This window comes from Somniosus microcephalus, chromosome 2, assembly GCF_052327205.1.
Source record: "Somniosus microcephalus isolate GS21.2 chromosome 2, FLI_Smic_1.0, whole genome shotgun sequence".
In the NCBI taxonomy this organism is placed as follows: Eukaryota; Metazoa; Chordata; class Chondrichthyes; order Squaliformes; family Somniosidae; genus Somniosus; species Somniosus microcephalus.
The window spans coordinates 124,928,312-124,952,439 of NC_140988.1; the positions used below are offsets into that span (position 1 = coordinate 124,928,312).

The window sequence follows — 24,128 nt, forward strand, 5'->3', positions numbered from 1 at the left end:
TGGGGAGACCTTCCCTGGAAGACAACTGAGTTCCTTTATACTTGAATGGACCACTTCATTTCTAACTGTTCCTAAATACTATTTAAAACTGAATTAATTTGTTCTTTTCCTTAGTTCCCTGTATTAAAGTTCAGGTTTTTAAGCACCCCATAGCTAAGAAGGCAAATGCACTACATGATCTGGCATTCAGCCATATAGAACAGGAAGGTGGCAGCTGGTAAAATGTGAATAAAAGTAAAAGCTGAGGTAAAGATGGCCGAAGTAACAGCAGTTGGAAAGATTAGCCCCGCCACACACGCCATGAAACGCCCCCGTGACGCAGCACGCTCCCCCCATAGGATTGGTCAACCTTCACGTCACTCAATGCTAATGAGCGGATTTCCCCCGTATGATTGGCCAACCGCTAATGAGCGGAATTTTGAATGTTTTTTGTCTACTGTCCGAACAATTTTTGTCTGACCAAAAGTAAATACACCTAGGACACCCTCCTAATCATAACCTTTCTTTTGATATAATATATGTGTAGGTACACTCTATAACTTTTGAGTGATGCCCAGACAGACAGACAGACACCACTATCCTTTTATATATATAAAAATAAAATAATAAATATAAATAATATAAAAATAAAATAGATAGATATTTAATTAAATGCCATTTTGATTCATTTAAAATATTGTTGGGGTCGCTAGAAGTCAACAGGCTCTGAGACTTTTGTTGCAGCAAAGGCAAAACGCGTGTTACTTTATTCACTCTCCATGAGGACTGAGGGTCTCAGCCTCATTGCAGGGCTATGACGTCATCACGCTACCGACGCATGACGTCATCATGCTACCGACGCTCTTGAAGGGACCCTGCCCCGATAACCCAACCAAGTACGTACATATAACAACATTGGCTATACATACTGAATTGTGTTTAGGTACATATAACAGCATTGGCTATACATTGTGAATTGTGTTATTGTCCCTATGTGGTCTCTGCCACATACGTCCCCCCAGAATTCACTAGCACTGGCAATGTCAGTCGTTGGGGGGGCCGGATCACACGGTCGGAATGGCTCCTCAATTCTGGGGCGGTGACCGGGGGGTTCGTCGGAGGGACCTCGGGCGCTCGGTGGTGGACTGAGGGTGCAGAAACCGGAGGTCAGCCCCGCCTCGGGGGCTGTGCCAACTCAACGGGTCGGTCCAGATCCAGGTGGGCCGGCTTAAGACGGTCCACAGAAATGCAGTCCGGCTTACCGCCGACATCCACTACGAAGGTCTTGTCCCCGGTTTCCAGGACGCGGAATGGTCCATCGTAGGGTGGCTGAAGAGGTCCCCGGTGGGCGTCGTGGCGGACAAAAACGTACTCCGCCGCCGAAGGTCGAGCGGAACGTGGGACTGCGGGAGGCCGTGATGCGATGTGGGCACCGGCACAAAAACCTTGTCGTTGTCCAGAAGGTCGGACCGCTGACGGGCTGCGGACCAAGGTTCCGTTGCGTTGGGGACAAAATCCCCGGGAACCTGCAGCGGCTGTCCGTAGACTAGCTCAGCAGACGAGGACTGGATGTCCTCCTTGGGGGCGGTCCTGAGTCCCAGCATGACCCACGGGAGTCTGTCGATCCAACTGTCGTCCCGGAGGCTGGCCCGGAGCGCGGCCTTCATGGAGCGATGAAACCATTCGCACAGTCCGTTAGCCTGAGGGTGGTATGCTGTGGTGCGGTGGAGTCTCAACCCGAGGCCTCGGGCGACAGCGTTCCAGAGCTCCGACGTGAACTGGGGCCCCTGGTCAGAGGAAATGTCAGATGGGGCGCCGAACTGAGCGACCCAACTGCTGATGAACGCCCGATCCACATCGGCCGGATGTCGTTGAAGACAGCAGGACGGCTTCGGCCATCGGGTGGTTCTGTCGACCATTGTGAGGAGGTGGGTGAACCCGCGGGAGGGCGGCAGGGGCCCCACCAGATCCACGTTAACATGGTCGAACTGCCTCTCGGGCACCGCGAAAGGCGCCAACAGGGCCTTAGTATGGCGATGCACTTTCGAGCGTTGACATACCACGCAGGTGCTGGCCCAGTCGCGAACGTCTTTCCTGAGCCCGTGCCAGATGAACTTAGCCACCACCAGCTTCTGTGACAGCTTCCTGCCCGGGTGGGAAAGATTATGGACGGCGTCGAAAACTTGCCATCTCCACCCGTCGGGCACGACAGGACGTGGCTGCCCAACGGAGACGTCGCACAGGAGTGTGGTGCCAGCATCGTCGAACGCGACGTCCGCTAGTTGAAGGCCTGTGACCGCCGTCCTGTAGGCCTGGACGTCCGGGTCGGAGGCCTGGTCGGCCGCCATGCGGGTGTAGTCGATGCCGAGGTGTATGGCGCTGGCGACGGCTCGGGAGAGACAGTCGACGACGGGGTTGTCTTTCCCAGCCACATGCTGGATGTCCGTTGTAAACTCTGAGATGAAGGCCAGCTGGCGTTGCTGATGGGCCGACCACGGCTCGGAAGCTTTGGCCATGGCGAAGGTCAACGGTTGTGGTCCACGAACGCTGTGAACGGGCGAGCCTCCAGTAGGAAATGGAAGTGTCGGACGGCGAGGTAGAGGCCGAGAAGCTCGCGATCGAAGGTGCTGTACTTCCGCTCGTTGGGGCGAAGCTGCTGGCTGAAGAATGCGAGCGGCTGCCATGTGCCGTTGACCCACTGTTCGTGGACAGCGCCGACTGCATAGTCCGAGGCGTCGGTGGTGAGAGCGATCGGCGCATCAGGTAACGGATGCGCCAGCATGGTCACGTTAGCCAGGGCCCTTTTCGTGTCCGTGACAGAATTGGCCATGTCCTCGGACCAGTCGACGGCAAGCTTGTCGGGCTTGCCTTTGAGGGCCTCGTAAAGGGGCCGCATAAGCTGGGCTGCTCGGGGAACGAAGTGATGGTAAAAGTTCACCATGCCCAAAAACTCCTGCAGGGCCTTCATGGTGAGGGGTCGCCGGAAGTCAACAGGCTCTGAGACTTTTGTTGCAGCAAAGGCAAAACGCGTGTTACTTTATTCACTCTCCATGAGGACTGAGGGTCTCAGCCTCGTTGCAGGGCTATGACGTCATCACGCTACCGACGCATGATGTCATCACGCTACCGACGCTCTTGACGGGACCCTGCCCCGATAACCCAACCACGTAGGTACATATAACAACATTGGCTATACATTGTGAATTATGTTATTGTCCCTATGTGGTCTCCGCCACAATATGTGTTTTTTTTTAAATTTATTTGAAGTGTATGTTTATTTTTGGGGGTATTCCCATTCATACTTATGAGGATTCTGTACATTCAGAATCCTCATAAGTATAAATGGGGATTCCTTTCTTTCATTGGTTGAGCTGGCCCACGTGATCCCAGGGGCGCTAGCGAACTGCCTGCACCCCTGGGATATGTGAGCCTCTGCGCAGGCCCGCATAGAGGCCCAGAAGCGCAAAGCTCTGGGACCATCTGGTAAGTTCGTAGATTTTTTGCTGGTCGGAGGCATCCACCCGCGGGAAGCCTCCGACCACAAATTCAGGGCCTTTAGAATTTTAGACAGTCATATATCTCTTTGAGGAACCGTATGTTCTTGTAAAGTTTTTAATGACATTTTTATGCGCCACACCAGAAAGAGGCATGTGACTGTCAACTATGTTATTATGATTAACTAAGTAAAGCTGTTTTCGGATCAACCTAATGGTGAGAAAACCACCCATAAATTTTACAGAAGATGGAAATTATTTGCACTTTTTAATTCCTTGAAAAACGATCTTGTATGTCACAAAAATAACCAAATTCATTGTCTGTCATATAGCAACGCAAAGTGCATCAAATGTTTCTGAGACATGTTAGGTACAAATTCACATGACAGAGGGGGGAAGTTTCCTTTGTGTGCTATGCGTATCAAAATAATAAATACGATCCTATAAGTGGGCTTATGATTTCATTAACAATGCGCACAGAGGAAATCTCCCAAAGTCACTAGTTGCTTATAGCTTTATTCATGGCTTTTTTATGATTGCAATTGAAAATAATTTAATTCCTTTAAATTTTGGTTATTTAATTTGCAGACTATTTGGAAAATAATATGGCAACTCAGTATAAATTATGTTACCTCATACTTTCAGTTATTGTAACCTAAGATACAAATTTAGTGACTCAGATCACTAATGATTAGATCTCCATGTAATAGCTCTTCAGGCAACTGGTCTGTCCTTCTCTTATGTGCTGTAGTTTCTGAAGCAATATCTACTGATGTTCGACAAGGCTTCTCTGAAGTGCTTTTTGTGTGTTCTGTGATCAGACTCTGTGTTTTATTTGGAGGCTGCCACACATGCATTTTTAATCAGTATTAAATTTCACACAGATCTATCATCACTCAGAAGGGCAGCTATGCCAGTCCCTGTAGCCACTTGAAAAGATATCAGCTCTCTGACTTTGCCTGAAACTATTTATTCTTCACTTCTCTCAGCTTTTTTGGCAATTCTTAAATACATGTCATATGGAAAAATAAGTTTTATTTTAAAGGTTTATTCAGCAGTTGGAAAAAAATCAATTAAACAAAAGCTTTGTACGACACAAACTGTTACTTGATTGGTGGAAATTCAAGCTGCGTATTTTGCGGTCTCCTCATTCCCTCTTCTTCATTCCCTTTATAGTAGTACATTAAGGAAGAAGTTTAAAAAAATGAATACCTCCAACTTGAATAGATGCAGCCAAAAGTTAATAGATCAGTCTGCAGGAACCCTACTAGGCATTCCACTAGTTTTACAATTAATGTCAACCCACGCACTGGCTGAAATGGAAACATGGAAAGTGCCAGCAGATCGACTTCAATCACCCCATTAACGCATAAAAAAGTAATACCTGTATGCTACATTATACATGACCTAAAAAGGCTGTAACAGTTTTTTTTTGCTATATTTATGCCCACTAGTTCTGGAATTATTTCCATTGATAAACAGAGAGCAAAGCCCTTTAATTCTTTTCATTTGGGGTCTATAGCAGATCATGTATTACATTACACTGTAATTAAGATCCGAGAACCTTATTTTTTTTGTCTAATTGTGAAGTTCCGTAATAAAAGCAAATGTAATAATTAAGAATATGCTGCCTCTGCATCTCTTAAAGTCTGTGTGCAGTCCTGAGGCTACGTAGGGTGGGCAGTGTGACTATGGTAACATTTAGAACTGTGCAAGCCAGTACCATATTCATAGGGTGGGATTAGCAAAGATAGCAGCAAATATGTGAGCCTGTTACAATCGCTACAAAGAGAAACATTTCAACAGAACAAAATTATTTAAAAGAAAATGACACTTTAAAAAGACTTTCAAAAAATTAGAATTAGTGAATACTTACTTTTCTGTTACCACTTTAGATTATCCCAATGTTCACAAAGAGGGGTTTTTGACAACGCATGGCTTTTAATACCTGTACGCTGTTGTGTTGTACACTCAACAGTTTTAGAATTAAGAATTTCTACCTTTCTGGAGTGACCCTCCCACACACAAAATTGAAAGTCTTCATGAAGCATCTTACTTAAGCCTTTAGACATCTCTTTGCAATGTCTTGACACCTTTTGAAAGCTCTCACTGTACTTTGTAAAAGCACAGCATAAACAATTCTTCTAATTCCCACTTACCGACAGAAGGAATTTCAGTTATCCGGATTTGAAATTCAAAGGATTCTAACAGAATCACAGGTTCCTACTGGTGTGACGTTTCCAAAAATGATGAACAGACAGACCATGTAGAATGACACTAGCCACTTATGGGCACCCTTGTTCCTACCAAGTTACCAGAGTCCCACTTTTACTTTTCTTCTATTTGGAGGAGGAGGTAATAGTTATTTCCTTTCAGTTTTTACTGCTCAAGGTGAAAAGGCACATTTTCCAGCTGTTTTTAATTGTAAAACCCTATACTCGGTGTGTTACATGATGAAACATGAGACCAGAGCCATTTCTTGAAATTTAACATCTAAAAAAAGAATCCCACAGCATATGCTATCTAAGCCATCGAAACGCAAACATCACTTCACCATGTAAAAATGTAACGCAGTAAAGCCTTTTTAAAAACACTCTCAGCAGGGATCCGGCTTATATCTGGCAATGCTCTGAAAAATTCACACCGTAGTCTAACCATGGAAAACTATTTGCAGTGAGTAACTGGATCTATGTATTGTCAGGCACGTGGTCATAAAAGTAAATAAAACTTACCCGCAACGGTCAAGGCATCTGATATATGATATTAATAGACTATAATGAGAGAGCTAATTTCCTTTTACCTTTAGTGTGACCCATAAACAAGCGGGCAAGACCCGCCCTTCTTGTCAGGATATCACACCTTAAGGCTCAATTTCTATAATATTCCCTTTGACTTAGTGTAAGGAAGAGACTTGTTTTGATATTGACAAAAGCAATAGAAAATGCATAGGGCACGATCTTGCCAGCCCTGGGGAGGTGGGTATGGAGGTGGGGCTGCCGGGCAAATGGCAGAATTTGGGGACGGGTGCCCAACCTGCCCCCAACCCACCTCCACACCATCTTCCCAGAAGGCGGGTAGCCGGTCCGCGCCGGGTCCCGTCTCCTTGGAGGCGGGAAGGGATTAAAGTCAATTAACTGTCTGTTAACAGATAGTTAACAGGCAGAAAATAGGCTTATCACTATTTTGCCCACACAAGTGTGGGCTTCCCAAATGCTCCGAACCCCACCAGGGTCACCAAGGCGAGTAGTGGGTCTGCGGGGTGCAAAAGTGTGCTGTGAAGGCAAGTGTTGGGTGCAAGAGTGGAGAGGTGAGTATCTGAGGTAAGTGGAAAGTGTTAGAAAAAGTGTACTTACCTTTGTTTCTTCCTGCAGGCTTCAATCGGTGGGTATGCAGAGAGTCTCGCACCTCTGCGGTAGAGATGACAGATGGCCGTTGCATTCTCTAATGCAGCAACCATCTCATTTCTGCAAAAGAATGAGGTCTTGAATTCAAGACCTCATCAAACTACAGAGAATGTCACTGTTTGACAGCTTCACAGAGCTGTCAAACGATGACAATTCATCTGTCAAAATTTTTTGACAGATGAAACGTCATACGTTGACATTCTCTGCAACCGGCTTTCCCTTAATTGGCCTGCTAAGCCTGCTGGGCCCAGCTTTTGTTTCTTTACTTGTCCCATTACTACCCACTTTTGTCATGCACCATCATCCTTTTTGTTATTTAATCACTCTTGCCTTCCACCCTGTCACAGACCTTCCCTTTTGTTCTTTCCTCCCCTTTTCCCTGCCTCTGTACTTGCTTAAAAACTGTTACATCCATAGCATTTTGCAGTTCTGATGAAAGGTCATCAACCTGAAACGTTGGCCTGAATTTCATTTACCTTGGCGGGTCAGGTGCGGCCAGTGTCCGTGGCAGGTCGCAACCCCACTGCTGGCTGCATGCTGCTGTAGAAAATGAACTTACCTTAATGGGGCATATTAAGCCCACCCAGTGTATTACGTGGCCCAATGAGATGGAGTAGGTCTGGTGACATGATGTGTTTTTCAGCCGGGATCTTTAAAGGGACGATGACCACATTAAATTTTAAGTTTCATCTAACATAGTGGGTGTTGAATCTTTACAATAATATAAGTTATATATCTATATATATAAAGCGGCTCTTCTGTCTGTCTGTCCCGATGTCTGTCTGTCTGTCTGTCCGTGTTCTATACGTTTGAAAGTTATAGAGCGTACCGACGCGCGCGTCGCCTCAAAAGAAAGCTTGCGATTCTGGACCGGTCATAGGCGTATTTACGTTTCGGCCGGACAAAAATCCCACCCGCGGTATCCAAAAAACGTTCAGCGTTCCGCTCATTAGCATCTCATTAGCGACCGTGTGACGTCGAGGTCGACCAATCGGACGGCGGGTTCCTGGCGCATGCCATCCTACAGTTGAGTGTCGAGTGACTTGACGATTGACCAATCCTACGCTTCGGTGACCTGACCGGTCGACCAATCGGTGCGTGTGTGGGCGGGCCTTATCCTTCTGAACCGAGGTGAGTGGCCGCCATCTTGATTTTTCACGATTTTTTCCCCCACACTTTCTGTGTGTTAGGGAACTAAGGTAAATATTTTAATGATGTGTTAGGGAATTAAATAACAATTTATTTGTGTTTTAAATTGTGTTTAGCAAATGCGCACGCGGTGGGCGGGGCAGTTGGCTCCTCGTTCGAGACCAGGCCTGCGTCCGACCCGAGGGGCCACTTAGTTAACCGGCAGCCGAGCCCTGCCTCCTATTCACATCTACCGTCCTTCTTGCATGGGCCTACCGAGCGACTCCTACTCCCTCCTCCTCTTTATTTAATCTCCTCTTACTCGGCGAAAGATGAGTTTAAAAAAAAAAGAAGAGGCCGCCAGTTGCGCGGCCGCCTTGACGACGGCACGCATTCGCACGGCCCCCATTACCCCGGCAACGGGGCACGCCGGCGGTCTTGAAACCACGCATGCGCACGGCCCGCCACCCCCGTGACGCCAGCACGCATGAGTTTAAAAAAAACGAAGAGGCCGCCAGTTGCGCAGCCGCCTTGACGCCGGCACGCATGCGCACGGCCCCCGTGACGCCAGCACACAGCCTCGGGAGATCGCGGGGGGGGCGAGCCTCGGGAAATCGCGGGGGGGGGGAGAGCCTCGGGAAATCGCGGGGGGGAGAGCCTCGGGAAATCGCGGGGGGGGGGAGAGCCTCGGGAAATCGCGGTGGGGGGAGAGCCTCGGGAAATCGCGGGGGGGGGGAGAGCCTCGGGAATTCGCGGGGGGGGGGGGGAGAGCCTCGGGAAATCGCGGGGGGGAGAGCATCGGGAAATCACGGGGGGGGGGGAGAGCCTCGGGAAATCATGGGGGGGGGAGAGCTTCTCTGTTCCCCCCCAGTCTCTCTCTGTTCCCCCCCCGTCTCTCTCTGTTCCCCCCTCCCCCCAGTCTCGCTCTGTTCCCCCCCCAGTCTCTCTCTGTTCCCCCCCCAGTCTCTCTCTGTTCCCCCCCAGTCTCTCTCTGTTCCCCCCCAGTCTCTCTCTGTTCCCCCCCCAGTCTCTCTCTGTTCCCCCCCAGTCTCTCTCTGTTCCCCCCCCCAGTCTCTCTCTGTTCCCCCCCCCAGTCTCTCTCTGTTCCCCCCCCCAGTCTCTCTCTGCCGCCCCCCCAGTCGCTCTCTCTCTCTCTTCCAACAACAACATGCCCTCGAAAAAGCCTCGGCAACGCCGGGCTCACCCCAGCTAGTATATATATATATATATATATGAGTGACAAAGAAATATTTAAATGTTGGCTCAGGAATTGGTGTTGGGGGCTTCCCGCGGGTGCAAGCCCCCGACCTACACTTACATAGCGCGCCGACAGTTGAAGCCTGGCCCTGTGTGGATTTCCTGTCAGTGGCCCGGTTCAGCTCCCGGCGCACTGCGCTTGTGTGATCAAGCGGCGTAGTTAGTTCGATGAGCCGGCTGGGATCACGTGAGCACTGGGCAACCAATCGGAGGTTGCAAAAGTTCATTCGTGAGTTTGATAGTAAGAACAGTACTTAAACTTGAAATAAAATTTTAAAAAACATCGCACTACTTAAATGAACTATAATTAACTTTAAAAAACTATTTTAAAAAATAATTTTAAATTTTGAAAAAAATAATTTTATAAAAAATCGGGGCTAAAAATACACTTACCTTACTGTAAAGTCTTTAAAAATAATAAACCTGTGGCAAAATGTTCTAATTTTAATTAATAGACCACTTACCTTTTAAAATGAAGTCCTTACGTCTGCTTTTTTCATTCGTAAAAAGTTGAGGCCTTCACGCACGGGCAAACCTGTAAAAAAGACGGAAGTTCAACGCGCACGCACAGACTCCTGCGCACACGCGCTCGACCTCTGAACCCCTTGGTTCAGAGGTTCGGAAATGCTGGTTTCTTGTGCATGCGTAGTGCATGCAAGAAACCGGCACTTCCATCGGGTCCACGCGTGGGTACTCCGTCCGTACTCACGCGTTGGGACCCGAATTACTTGGCCAATATTACCATTAAGTAATATGATGCGATCTACAAATATGATCAAGAACATAATTTAAAAAGTACATTAATTGGGACATTATTGGTACTTTAGTCACAAATCTATAGGGGAAAAATTCAGTTGGTAGCGCCTCCCGTTAGCGCCTTAAGAGGGCGCTAAGTGGGGCGCAAAGCAACTAGCGCCCGGGCGCGGTGATATCTGCACCTCTCGCGAAATTGACCGGGCATTTTGCGGCGGCGCTAAACAATACCGCCCGATCTCCTGCGCACACAGATCTTGACGTCATTCGAGAGTGCAACGCCCTTGTGACGCCCTGGACCGGAAATTGAGTGGCACCCCCCTCCTTTCCACCTGGCGCTACCAACAACAGGTTGACTGGAACGCTTCCCAGTCGCTGTGGGGTTGGGAGGGCGCTATTTAAAGGGGGCCTCTTCCTGGCTTTTGTGTGGTAGCCATTTTTGCACCCCTCATTCTGAGAGAGAGAGAGAGAGAGAGAGAGATTTTGAGAGAGACAAAGAGAGACAGAGAGACTTCTGCATTGAGTCAACGCTGTCTGAGGTAGTTTTGGCTTCTGACCATAACTTTGCAGGTACTTTGCTTTTTGACCTTCATAACTTTGATTGCCTAGATACTATGGGGGCTGCAATGGATGGGAACATTGTCCTTCTCCATCACATTCGGAGGGCACAGAGATGCAGAGAGAGAGTGGCAATCATGGCGAGACGGAGGAGGGCCAATAGGCCTCTGTACAGGAGACCTTACCCTCCCAGGGTTTTTCGCCAACAGTTCTCCTGCATTAATATGTCTGAGGAGCAGTGTTTGCGGAGGTTGCGCTTCAGCAAGGAGGTGGTCACTGAGCTCTGCCACCTGCTTCAGCCAGATCTGCAGCCTCAACTGAGGAGCAGGATGTCTCTGTCAGTGGCAGTGAAGATAACAGTGGCTCTCAACTTTTATGCCACTGGCTCATTTCAATCAGCTACTGGGGACATCGCCAATATCTCCCAGTTCGCGGTGCGTTGCTGCATCCGTCAGGTAACAAATGCCCTCTTTAAAAGGAGACGAGAGTACATCTCTTTCCCCATGACCCCGGACAAGCATCAAGAACGCGCAACGGGCTTTGCGATGATAGCGGGCTTCCCCATGGTGCAGGGCGCCATTGACTGCACGCATGTGGCTTTGCGTGCGCCACAAGAGAATGCCGAGTATTTCCGCAACCGAATGGGTTTCCATTCCTTAAACGTCCAGTTGGTCTGTGACCACAGACAGCTGATACTCGCTGTCAATGCCCACTTTCCTGGCAGCAGCCACGATGCCTTCATCCTGCGCCAGACTTCTGTGGCAGACCTTTTCCAGGCACCGCATCACCCAGGAGGTTGGCTTCTCGGGGATAAGGGATATCCTCTGTGCACCTGGCTGATGACACCGCGCCGTACGTCCAGCACCCCTGCTGAGCTATGATACAACAAGAGCCATCAAGCTACCAGGAACATTGTTGAGCACACAATTGGCGTGCTCAAGCAACAGTTCCGCTGTCTGGACCATTCTGGAGGAGCCCTTCAGTACTTGCCTGAGCGAGTCTCCCACTTCGTTGTTGTGTGCTGCATGCTGCATAACCTTGCAATCCTCAGGACCCAGCCAATGCCACCAGGCATTGGAGCACCAGCAGAGGAGGAGGAGGAAGAGGAGGAGGATGATGAGGAGGATGATCATTGTAAAGTCTGTGGGTTGTGCAGTTAATAAATACACAGACTTCAGAAGTAACAAACAAACAGGTCTTTACTATTCGAAGGTCCGGGCGAATCTGCCCCAGAAATCCTGCTACAACACTTATATACTGGTGTGGTCACTATCGGTATTACAGTATACAGAAGCCAAACAAATAGTGCCACACCTAAAGTAGTTCCCTTAAAGGTGAACGGTTACATTCAATAGTTCCCTTAAAGGTAGACGGGTACATACACTACAATCCTCCCTTTTTAGCTTATTACTTACAGAGTCCCCGTTAAACATACATATCTTCAACTTCCTATAAAACAAATTACAGCTATAATCTCGGTGGAGTCAATGTCATATAAAACAATTTACAAATATAATCTCGGTGGAAACAGTTCACAGGTTCCGTCTCTGCGGAAACAGTTCATAGATTCAGTCTCTGATCTTGACTCGTTCCGAACAACATTTCTTTGGGGTAGCCGGTTCACCTGGCTAGCGTGACTCCTCCATAGCCTTTTTCTTGACGTAGCAGCTTGAACTTTCGTCCTGTTGAACCAGCAGTGCGGACTTTGACAACCAACTGGCTGTCTTGACATTTTCCAGTTTTTCAACTAATTTAGCTCCTTTCGTAATGTCCCGCCTGGAATGGTAGAAGTGCTAATATTTTAGACAGTTATTATCTTCTGCTTCTTCTTTTTCTTTTCTGCCTTTTTGAAACTCTCGGAGCTCCTTTCTCGGCTGCCAGCTGTAGCGCCACCAACTCTCTATGTTCCTTAGACCTTAAGTGCTTCATCCGGATTTCAGCACTTTGAGAGTTTTCATCACAAGCTGGGCAGACCACATCCTCATAATATTCAGTGTCACTCAACAGGTCATGGTAATATTCAGGTTCGTCCTGAGTTAGGCCAGCGAGAGAGACTTCTTCTTCCTCCTCACCCGTCTGGACGTTAGCTGACGGTGGTTCCTTCCCTAAACATCTTTCTTGAAAAGCCTTCTTCATGCATTCATATTCATCCCGCTCTTCCTGGGTTATCTGCCATTCCTTCACGACGGACCTCATTTGTGAGTTCAATACCTTCCTTTCCACCGGTAATTGCGTTATCAGGCTCTTTAACCCTTCTACTGAAGTAACGGTTTCCACCTTCTTCTGTTCACCTTGACGTGATTCAACGTACTTTTGGCATCCTTGTAAAATTTGTGTTGCCACCTCAGCTATCTCCGTGACTTTTGAGAGCTCCGAACTCGTTCCCCCTGAAGATTGAAGCTCGTGTTCAGATTGTTCCCCTTGTAGAGTCTTGTCCTTCAGCATATGAAGGAGTTGGCCGGCCGTTAACTCTTCCCTGGGAACACGGTGGATCAGAGTCTTCTCCATTTCATCCACCTCTTTCTCCAATACTTCCACCTTACGTTCCTCTTGAACTTTGGCTTTCAGCGCTCGGAAAAGTTGCGCCCTGATGCTCTCTAGTTCATGTTCAGGGACCATTCTTACAGTGTCCTGTTCTTCCACTGCAAGGATTCCCAGTTGAATCTGTTCTTCAAGTTGTTGAACCTCAGACATTGCCGCCTCATATTTGTCTTGGGTGTCCTTCAATGTTTTTATAAGTTCTTGGACATCCTGTCTTTCATGCTCTGCCATGATTTTCACCTCTAATTGCTCATCTATGGATGGAGCTTCTATCGATGAGTCTGTCTTGGCCTTGAGCTCATCAAGAATTTCCTGCAGCCTTTGGACTTCTTGCTCATGTTCAACCTTTAGTTGTTCATATGCTTCTACTGAAACTAGCTTTTCGGAGGCTGCCGAGTTAACCCCCTTCTGAATTGTAGCCTGGGCCTGTTCATACTGTTCTTTCAACTTCTCACACTCTGCTTGTAAGGAGTCGTAAAGAAGAACTGGAATAAAATCCTGGCTCCCTGAAGATTCCTCTTCCTTTGGTTCATTCTGTAAATATTCTAGTTCCTGAACAGCATCAGGGGAATGTGATTGGTATTTGACCATGATGGCTCTATGGTCGCTCTCTGCTTGAGCTAGCTGTCTCTGTAGTCTTTCCAGGTTTCCCCATTCGGTGTCCCAGAACTTTTCCATATTTTTCATCTCCTGTACGAGACGATCACTCAACTGTTCTAATTGTTGTCGTACTTTGACATAAGTTTGCGTCTGAGCTCGGTGTTCTTCCGTCATGGATGAATCCTTTGCTTGAACAGGCTCAGAATTCTCTGTCAACCTGGAGTTCTGCTCTGCAGCTTTATTCTTCTTGGTACCATAAGTCCTTCTGCCTGTCTTCGTTTTCGACTTGGTCTTACCATCATCCATTTCAGAATCTGAGCCAATAGCTTGCACCGAGTCCTCCCTCATTATGGCTTTTAGGTAATGCCATTCCATGTCTATTTTCTTAATCCACTCCCGTCCTAGAAGTGGTGGTCCTCCCTCAGGTAATACGTACAAGCTCATTCTTGGGTGTTCTTTACCCCTATCTCTCACCTTTGTTGTGTATGTAATATGTGTGCTACTTTGAACCTATGGACAGGACTGCACTACTTGTTGGGCGTAGTGATACGCAGTACCACTCCTGGCCATAGGGGTATAAATAGTACTGTGGGTACTGATCTCCCCTCAGTTCCCGCCTGTGGGCATGAAGTAAAGACCTATGTATAGTCCCTACCTCTAACCAGTAAAGACCTGTTTTATTGTTACTGATTAAGTCTGAGTATTAATTACTTGAACAACTCACAGATTTAACACTGGCGACGAGTCTGATTCGGACCCTGCGGCAGTCACTCCACGGCAGCTTCGTCCACAGCCAGGACGTTGCAGAGAAGTTTCCACCCTCTCCACCCCACTGGAAGACATCCTGACCTCGGAGCCTCCATCGGCGACCGTCAGCTTCTTCTCCAGCTTGGTGGTGGGTAAGCCGTTGTCTGAGCCGGGCAGCGACGCGACAGGCAGTCGACCGCGTTGGCCGCACGAACGGGGCTGGGGGAGCTGGAGGAATAGGGCACGAGAGCCGCTTCGAGCGGGAGGCGTTTCAACAGAGCGATCGCATCTCCTGATAAGAGCTGAGAGCCGCTTCGCGATCCAGCGATCGCATCCGCTGATAAGGGCCGCACTCGGGGGCTGAAGGGAGACGGCGTTGGGGGACGGGTGAAGACCGCCAAGCGCGGGAAAACCGCCATTTTGTGGGCGGAGGACGACGGCAAGAGCGGGAAGCCGCCATCTTGGATAGCAGTAAAAAAAAAAATCTGAGAAATTGCAAATCTGATAAAGTACTACAATGCCTAAACACGGGAATATTAGCAACTTTGATAGTGACATCGAAGATTGGGCCATATATGTTGAACGAGTTAAAAATTATTGTAAGGCCAATAAAATTCATGAGGCTGATAAAGCACTAACATTATTAAATTTAATGGGTGCGAAGACATACGGGCAATTGAAACACCTGTTATCACCAGATGAACCGGCGGATAAGACGTTCGATGAGATTGTTACTGTCCTGAAAGATCATCTAAACCCCACGCCGCTGATGCTAGCGGAACGATTTAAATTTTATGACAGAAGGCAGCTACAGCATGAAAGCAATGCTGATTATTTGCTGGAATTGCGTAAATTAGCGAAATATTGCCAGTTTGGAACGGGACTGACAGAGGCACTTCGAGACAAATTTGTGTGTGGTTTATTTAAACAGGATACACAAAAGCGACTGCTCGAGGAGAATGAGCTGACGCTTGAGAAGGCGGTCACTATGGCAGCAGCACACGAAGCCGCAGCGAGAGGCACGGCAGTAATGCAGCTACGGTCACCGGAGCTCAGTGCACACAAATTGGGTGTGAGTTCTGGCAAATGTTATCATTGTGGAAAGACAACGCATGATCAGAACCAGTGTTGGTTTAAAAACCAAGAATGTAGAACTTGTGGTAGGCTTGGACATATAGCTAGAGTATGCAGGTCAGCGAAGAAGACCAGCAACAAGAAGTCACCGCAAGGAAAATACGCAAAGGTACACAAGGTGACCGAACAGGAGTCCGATTCAGACGCTAGCAGTAATGAACTGGCTAGCTTAAGAGTACTCAACGCTGGTAAGGGTGCAGACCTCCAGACAATTTGGGTCACTCTTCAGATAGAAGGAGTCCAAGTAAAACTGGAATTGGACACTGGATCGGCATTGATGGTCATAAATAAGAAAGATTACGGAAAGTTATTCCAACATATTCCCCTACAGGATACGGGGATTATATTGGAAACATACACGGGGCAAAGAGTGTACCCCATCGGGAAAATAGAGGTTGCAGTGGTCCACAAGGGCGAAGACAGTCAAATAATGGACTTATATGTGATATCTGAAGGAGGTCCTCCACTACTAGGACGGGAGTGGATTAGGAAAATGAATATGGACTGGCATTTCCTACAAACAATAACGAGTGAGAACTCGGTGAAGATAGTCGGCCCAGACTCTGGAACGGATGATGGTAAGCCCAACTCAGGTGCAAAAGACAAAGTTTCAGCACAGAATTCCACTGAGCAACAACAACATAGTTTAACTGTGGATTCTGAGTCTGGCAAGTCTACTGATGTGCCCATTTCTGAGGGACACCGGGCTCGAACTCAACTCCATTTCAAACTACAACAGCAATTAGAACAAATGCTTCGCCGTTGTGAGCAAGAGTTGAATGCAACGAAAGAGTTCTTTGATATAGAGTTGGAGAATCTGGAAAGACAACAGAAGCAGCTGATGGAGAAAATGGAGCAGGAGCACACAAAACGTCTGATGTCAGAGGAGTTAACGGTCAGCCAACTCCTGCATATGCTGAAGGACAGGACTCTGAAATGGGAAAAACTTGAACACGAACTTCAATATTCAAACGAAAGGGGTTCGGAGCTCTCAAAGATTATTGGAAGAGCTGAGGTGGCAACACAGACTGAGATGACTGCAACAGAGCAGCCCTTGGATGCCAAAAGTACGCTGACTCACGTCAACGTAGAACAACAGACCGCTGAAACAGCTGCTCCGGTAGAGGGATTGAATAGTCCGATCAATCAATCTCCAAAAGAAGTTGAAGTAGTAAAATCTCAAATGAGGTCATTAGTAAACGACTTGCTGAAAGCCCAGAAAAAGCTGGATGAAGAGGTATGCATGAAGAAGTCTCTTCAGGAAAGATGTCTGGACTTGGAACAAAAGCTGGCTAACGCCCAGCTGGGTATGGAGGAAATAGAAGACCCTCTCGCTGGCCTAGATCAGGACGACACCGAATATTACTATGTCCTGTCCTGCCCAACTTGTAACTTCGACTCCCACCATACAGAAATCATGGAGGAGCACCGAAAGTCTACGGAACATCGGGAGAAGGTGGCTCTACTACGGAAAAAGGAGGGAGAGAAGGAGGAACTGCGCATGCAGCTGGCAGCTGACAGTGGAGCCCAGAGAGTCTCCAAGAAGCAGAAAAGGAAAAGTCGAAACAGAAGATGACCCATCTGAACCATTATTACCTCTACCAGATCACACACGTGGTCCCTCCGAACGGAGCCAATTCAGTTCGGAAGTTCAAACTGTTAAATCCATGGAAGGACTATTGAATGAGTCACTCCAGCAACGTGAACCGACTCCACCACAGAGATTGAATCTGTGAACTGTTTTCCGCAGAGACTGAATCTGTGATCTGTTTTGACATGAAGTTATCTATGTATCTATGTTATTCTGTTATGTAAACCTGAAGTTATATATGTATATATGTTATTACGTTATGTTAAATGGGGAGATGACTGTAAAGCTAGGAAGGGAGGAATGTTGTGTATGTAATATGTGTGCTACTTTGAACCTATGGACAGGACTGCACTACTTGTTGGGCGTAGTGATACGCAGTACCACTCCTGGCCATAGGGGTATAAATAGTACTGTGGGTACTGATCTCCCCTCAGTTCCCGCCTGTGGGCATGAAGTAAAGACCTATGTGTAGTCCCTACCTCTAACCAGTAAAGACCTGTTTTATTGTTACTGATTAAGTCTGAGTATTAATTACTTGAACAACTCACAGATTTAACAACCTTGACTCTTATTTTCCCCACGGGGTATACGTTATGCCCCGTGTATGTCTGTAATACGAACTTGGTATTTCTTAAAGGTATGTGAGAGAATAGCCGGTGGTAGTCCCTTCGGTTGATGACTGATAGAGCTGATCCAGTGTCCAGCTCCATTCTTATTTGGACTCCAGCTATTTTTAGTATGACCCAGATGGCCTGTAGATCCGTTTCTTTACCCACATTGTGGATTCTCAGACTACCCAGCTCCTGATTGTTTGGGTCTGAGTCTGAATTCTGTTCGTCTGAACTCTTCTCAGCTACCTTGTGTACCTTGTTGTACTTTTCTGGTGGTGGCTTCCTTTGATTATTGATCTTTTTCCCGGACCGGCATACCTTCGCGATGTGACCCAGTTTGCCACATTTCCTACACTCTTGGTTCTTAAACCAGCATTGATTCTGGTCATGCGTTGTCTTCCCACAATGGTAGCATTTTGTTGTGCTTGAAGTAATTTGGTCCACCCCGAGTGCCGCCGCCTTTAGTTGCATTTCCGCCGTTCCTTTCGCTGCGGCTTCGTGCGATGCAGCTATAAGGACAGCCCTGTCCAGTGTGAGGTCATTCTCTTCCAGTAGTCGCTTCTGCGTCCCTTCTTTGGACAATCCGCATACGAACTTGTCCCGCAGCGCTTCTGTCAGATTCCCTCCGAACTGGCAGTATTTCGCTAGCCTGCGCAGTTCGACCAATATTCCGCATTGCTTTCGTCTTTCTTCTGCGTTCTTGCGTAGAATTTGAATCGTTCAGCCAGCATCAGCGGTGTGGGGTTCAAGTGGTCCTTCAGCACAGCCACAATCTCTTCGAAGGTCTGATCCGCTGGTTTATTTGGTGCTATTAGATGCTTCAAGAGCCTGTATGTTTTTGCCCCCATCGAGTTTAGCAATGTTATCGCCTTGTCGTCTTCCTCTATTTTGTTGGCTTCGCAATAGATCTCTATGCGTTCCACGTACGTGGCCCAGTCTTCTATTTCAGAATTAAAGTCGTTAATATTCCCTCGCTTAGGCATCTTTCTTCCCTTGAGAGCAGCACCAGTATTTCTTATTTATTTATTTATTTCTAAGATGGCGGTTTTCCCGCAAAATCGGCGGTTTCCCGCTCTTTCCTTCTCTCCCCGCCCACTTCAATGGCGGTATGTCAATCAAGATGGCGGTTTTCCCGCGAAAATGGCGGTTTCCCGCTCTTCCTTTCTCGCCCCGCCCACTTCAATGGCGGTTTCCCGCTTCTGGCGTCTTCTCCGCCTAATGGCGGCTTCCCACGTTTCTTCCCGGTGGAAGGGGTACGCTTCCCCCTCAGCGGACAGGTTCAGCCGCTGGCTGGCTACCGCACAGCTCCCCTTACTCAGCTATGTCTTTTCCTCCCGCCCGCACGGCTCTACCGGCGCTGGGTACACCCCGTTAGCGGAGGACAGTTCAGCCGCTGGACTGGCTCTCGCGCAGTTTCTCTCTCCGTACCCGGCTCTGTCTCTCTCACCCGCACGTTCGATGCTACCGGCCCTGGGTACCCCGTTGGTGGAGAACAGCTTACCGCTGGACTGGCTCTCGCGCAGTCTCTCACCCCGTTTTCGGCTGTGCCTCTCACCCACTCCCGCACGTTCGGTTTTGCCGGCTCTGAGTACCCCGTTGGTGGAGAACAGCTCAGCCGCTGGACCGGCTCCTCGCAGTCTCTCTCTCCGCACCCGGCTCTCACCCGCACGGTTCCCGTTCGCCTCCCCAGCCCTCTCGCAGACCGGTGTTTCCCTCCCCGGCTGCGGCTGGGTTTCTCTTCCCGCGCCTACTCGCAGGCTCAGCGCTTCGTGGCTGCGGTCGCTGCCCTGATTGTCCCGCCGATCGCGGTCCGGCTGTCACCCGACGCCGTTGGACCCGACTTTTGGCCGGCACAGCTCCCCCTCGACCGAGGTCGAGTGCTCTGCCCTTATCCTCCGGATGCTTCTACACCTTCCCCTACTCACAGTCTCTTCGGCCGCCTTGTTTCTTGCTGGTCGGCTCACTCCGCACCGTGGCAGAAGGGTAGTCAGTGCCTGTTGCTGATACAGCTTTTGTTGTTAGTCTTCCTGCTTTCTGTTGTTGCAGCCTCGTGTTTTCTTTTGGTAGCACCACGAGGGCGGTTGTCTCTCTTCGACGCTCTTCGTTGCTTATGGTAATCTTGCCGCAGGGTACGATCGGACTCGTCGCCACTGTAAAGTCTGTGGGTTGTGCAGTTAATAAATACACAGACTTCAGAAGTAACAAACAAACAGGTCTTTACTATTCGAAGGTCCGGGCGAACCTGCCCCAGAAATCCTGCTACAACACTTATATACTGGTGTGGTTACTATCGGTATTACAGTATACAGAAGCCAAACAAATAGTGCCACACCTAAAGTAGTTCCCTTAAAGGTGAACGGTTACGTTCAATAGTTCCCTTAAAGGTAGACGGGTACATACACTACAATCATCAGCAGCACCAAGGTGGGAGGGAGGCACACAATGTACAAAGTGGAAGGGCCATCCGTCAAAGGCTCATAGCAAGTCGCTTCTAGGCCCCCTCTGAGGAAATGGCTTCTGCCATTCAAACAACCTGAATGAAACCATCCCACAATGCCTAAGCCAGTCAAGACAACAATGATTGCAAAGACCAAACATATACATTTTGAATACAGACACTTCTTTATTTGACAAACTCTGTGTGTCTCATTTCTGCATGACAAACTAATCGAAAGAAACACAAAAAAATGCAGTCATTCACATAACTGGCTCTCACAACCGGGAGACAATGTCCAAAACAGTTATAAAAATTTGACCACGAACCTCGGCCTTCAATAAAACAATGATAAACATTTTGGCACACCTCCTACTTTTTGCCCTTTGAGGGTGATCTCCTTCCCTTGCGAAATTCCCCCCTTCCCACCCTGCAGCTCCTCCATAATTGGACCCCAGTGGCTGGAGCAAGGCTGGGGGAAGGCTGCTGATTGTCACAAACTGAGACTGCAGATGCCCTTGAAGGATGGCCTGGACCAGCTCTGGTCCTGGAGGGCCCGGCTGCTGACTGCACCAACTCTGCATGGGCGGCAGCAGTCTGTCCTACAGGCGGTGACAACTGCAGGCCAGTGGTGGCAGCAGGAATGCTGTCATCTTGAGAGAGGACAGCAATTTCCTGCTCGACCGACACACTGGCACTCCTATGGGGTAGCACTTCAGAATCCGGAGCAATCTGATGGAGCATAGATTGCTGGCCTGCTGCGGTGCGGTGTGAGCCCCGGGGAAATGTGCCCGATCCAGCGAGGGTGGCACCAGTCAGAGCTTGCGTGGCCTCAATCTGCGTCTGCATGAGACCAGCCACTGACTGCATTGCAGCACTAAGCATTTGCGTGGCAGCCGCCTGTGCTACAGCGAAGTGCTCCACACTCCTTGCTAGTGATTCAATGGATTCGGGCACCCTTGCCACTGCAGCCGTGAGCTCAGTGTGCCTGTGCTGCGCCTGGGCGCTCACTTCAGCGAGGACCCGCTCCTCCTCTGCGTCCAGTGCAGCAGGACTCGAAGCCATACTCTCCCTCCGGGGAGGAGGCCCCCGAGCTTCCCTACCCCCCTCGTGTTGCTGCAGGCCGCTGGGTCCTGGAGCTTCACCCTCATCAGACCCTTCCCCCCTGCTCCCCTCCAGGGTAGGCGTGTTCCCAGTGTGGGCATGGGCTGCCTCGGTAGAGGGTGGCACTGATGGTCTGGCTTCCTCTTCCTTCTCGCCTTCAGCTTCACTCCCACTGGCAGCTTGAGGGCCCGTCTCCTCACCTGGTGAATCACCATCTGAAAGCAGGGAGGTACAAGAGTGGCTTTAGCGTGAGGACAGGGCGGCAGCAAGGGAGGCATGAGTGCAGCGATTTAGTGATTTGGATTGAAAGTGTCAAAGGCTGCTGTTGTGAGGAACAAGTGGAAGGAGAGAGGACAAAAAGGTGATGACCTTACCATTGCTATCCAGAACGGGGTCGGCATGTCCAGTGGCGATGGGACCAATCACCCGGCTTGCCACAATCCTGTGGACGCGTTCCTGAAGATCGCTGAGGGGTTGCAGCTGAGGCCGCCCTCCACCGGTCCATTGCTGCTGTCTCCTATTATGAGACAGCTTGGCCTGCAAGAAAAAGGATGGCATCTGAGTAAATATGCAGCCATGGTCTTGCCTGAAATGCCTCCCATGGTTGAATAGCCCTTACTGTATGCAGCCATGGTCTTGCCTGAAATGCCTCCCATGGTTGAATAGCCCTTACTGTATACAAAGTGTGGAATGTGCGTGTGTGTTTGATGAAAGGGCCATAGGTGTTGGATGAGTGTTGGGCATTGGGGCTTTTAAGACCCTCTGGCCATAAAGTGAGGTTGAGATGGAGGGGTGGAGAGGGTTTGAAAAAAAGGCACTCACCCTGACGACCCGAGTGAGGTCGTTGAACTTTTTCCCTACATTGCACATGAGTCCTAGACACCATGTTGCTTGAGGAGACTCCCTGAGCCAACTCCCTCCACACTCTTCTGTACTCGCGTGGCAAAGGCCGCCTGCCACTTTCTGGGTACAGAATGGATTTTCTGCGCACCCCCGCACCAACCAGAGCCTCCAAGGCCCGCTCGCAGAAGCACTGTTCTCGCTCCCTCGCCCTCTCCATAGTGTTTGGCTGCTAGATTTAGCCACAGGTCTGCCCAGGCTGAGATTCAAGGTTCCAATGAGCAGGGTGTGGCTGCAGAGCAAGATCAACCCTCCCCTTTAAGAACTGACCGGCGCCAGTGTGTCTGTGTTCAATCGCTAACTGACAGCACCTGTGCTGTGCCCGCCCTCTGAGGTAGCGTCTCGCTCCTCGGCCTTAGCACCTTAAGAGAGGTGTGTAGCGCCTGATTTAGCAGTCCAATCACCTCCAGGGATGAGAAAAGCCAAGTTTGCTGTCGGAGGTGATAATTAGCGCCAGGCGCTAAACTTTGCGCACCGCCAATAATGGCGCCCCATATGGGGCTATACTGAATTTTTCCCCCATAGACTTTTGTATCAGTAGCTGGTACAAATAAAAGATTTGTGTGTATAGGTAATATGTAAAGTTAAGCAGATTTTAAATGTAATTGTAAAGGGGTGGATTTACAATCTTATGCAATTTCAGCTGAAGAGCTGTGGAATCCCTGACAAATAGTGTAAGTGGTGCTTACAATGTGTTTCTTGGATTTCGGAAGCTCTTCTGTTGAAGTTAACAATGGAAAAGTGATAGAACCTCTGCAGAAATTCATCTAAAACTCTCAGACTGAAAAATGTATTTCCCTCACCATCCAAGGTAACACTTACATCTCTTCAGGAATTTCTGAATTAACATTTACCAGTAGCTTTTCAAGTAGAACAGAAGCTCCATCAATCTGTTAGCTGATGTTATTTTGGTTTGTTTTCCATGATGTCAAGTAATCAGCTGGAGTAATGGCCACGGAACTCACGCCTTAGGTTGACAGACGTGGTTCCCGAGCTGCGTGAATCCCGTGGCCATGCAGGGAAATTTAAAAAGAAAGTGGAAAAAATGGCTCTTTATTGCCTGTAAACTACCTGATAATGATCTCAATTGGGTCCCCCACCACTGCCGATCAGGTCGGCTCCATGATGACAGATGTGCCTGTGGGAAAGGCGCGTGGGAGCAAGATAACAGCGGGCTACCGACCCAATGTCAAAATAACATCTTTTCCACCCAATCCACCCGCTACCGATTGCGTCCATTACCACCACAGAAAATTCAGCCCATTAACTCTGTTTCTCTCTCCACAGATGCTGAGTGTTTCCAGCATTTTCTGTTTTTATTCTGATTCATAATTTTTTTGGTGGATTATTGTTTTCTACATTAGTTTTGCTGCATTTTGGGGGAATTTTTGAGTGTGGCAATTTTGATTGATGGAATCAAAATTCTGGATATGGGAGCTTTGGGTGTTCCTCTCGCTCAGTATTTCGGAGAAGCAACATGAGGAGGGATAAGAGACAAGTCGACTTACACCAGAGGCTTATGTCCACACTCGTCCTTACCCAACTGAAGCCCCACCTGCCTGCTCAGGTGAGCGTAAAAGATCCCATGGCACTATGTGAAGAAGAGCCCTATCCAATATTTACTCATTAACCAACACCACCAAAAGAAAACTGGTCATTCGCCTCATTTGCTATTTGTGGGGCTTTGCTCTGCACAAATTGTCTCCCGTGTTTGCCTACATAATAATAGTCGCTACACTTCAAAAGTACTTCACCGGCTGTGAAGCACTTGGTACAACCTAATCGCACACTCTGCCAGTTGCTACAAAGGTGACCACTGAACTTTTATACCTTCAATCCTCCCATGGCATTTCTACCACAAGCAGTTTGTAGGAAAAAATTAATCAGTACAAC

The 24,128-nt window shown here is 48.6% G+C and overlaps 1 long non-coding RNA gene across 2 annotated transcripts in view; it reads right to left on the reverse strand.

Moving 5' to 3' along the window:
* LOC147122933 (uncharacterized) overlaps positions 1–5,621 on the reverse strand; it is a 57,690-nt gene extending 52,069 nt beyond the window's left edge. Inside the window, exons 1-2 of one of the 2 annotated variants that reach the window (XR_015072555.1) lie at positions 5,350–5,621; positions 4,581–4,641 (exon numbers count right to left, since the gene is read on the reverse strand). This is a non-coding gene — a long non-coding RNA (uncharacterized LOC147122933). Of the gene's footprint in view, positions 1–4,505; positions 4,642–5,349 lie in introns of those variants that run through there. The other variant, XR_015072549.1, reaches the window with a different exon arrangement.
* Positions 5,622–24,128: the final 18,507 nt, after the last annotated feature.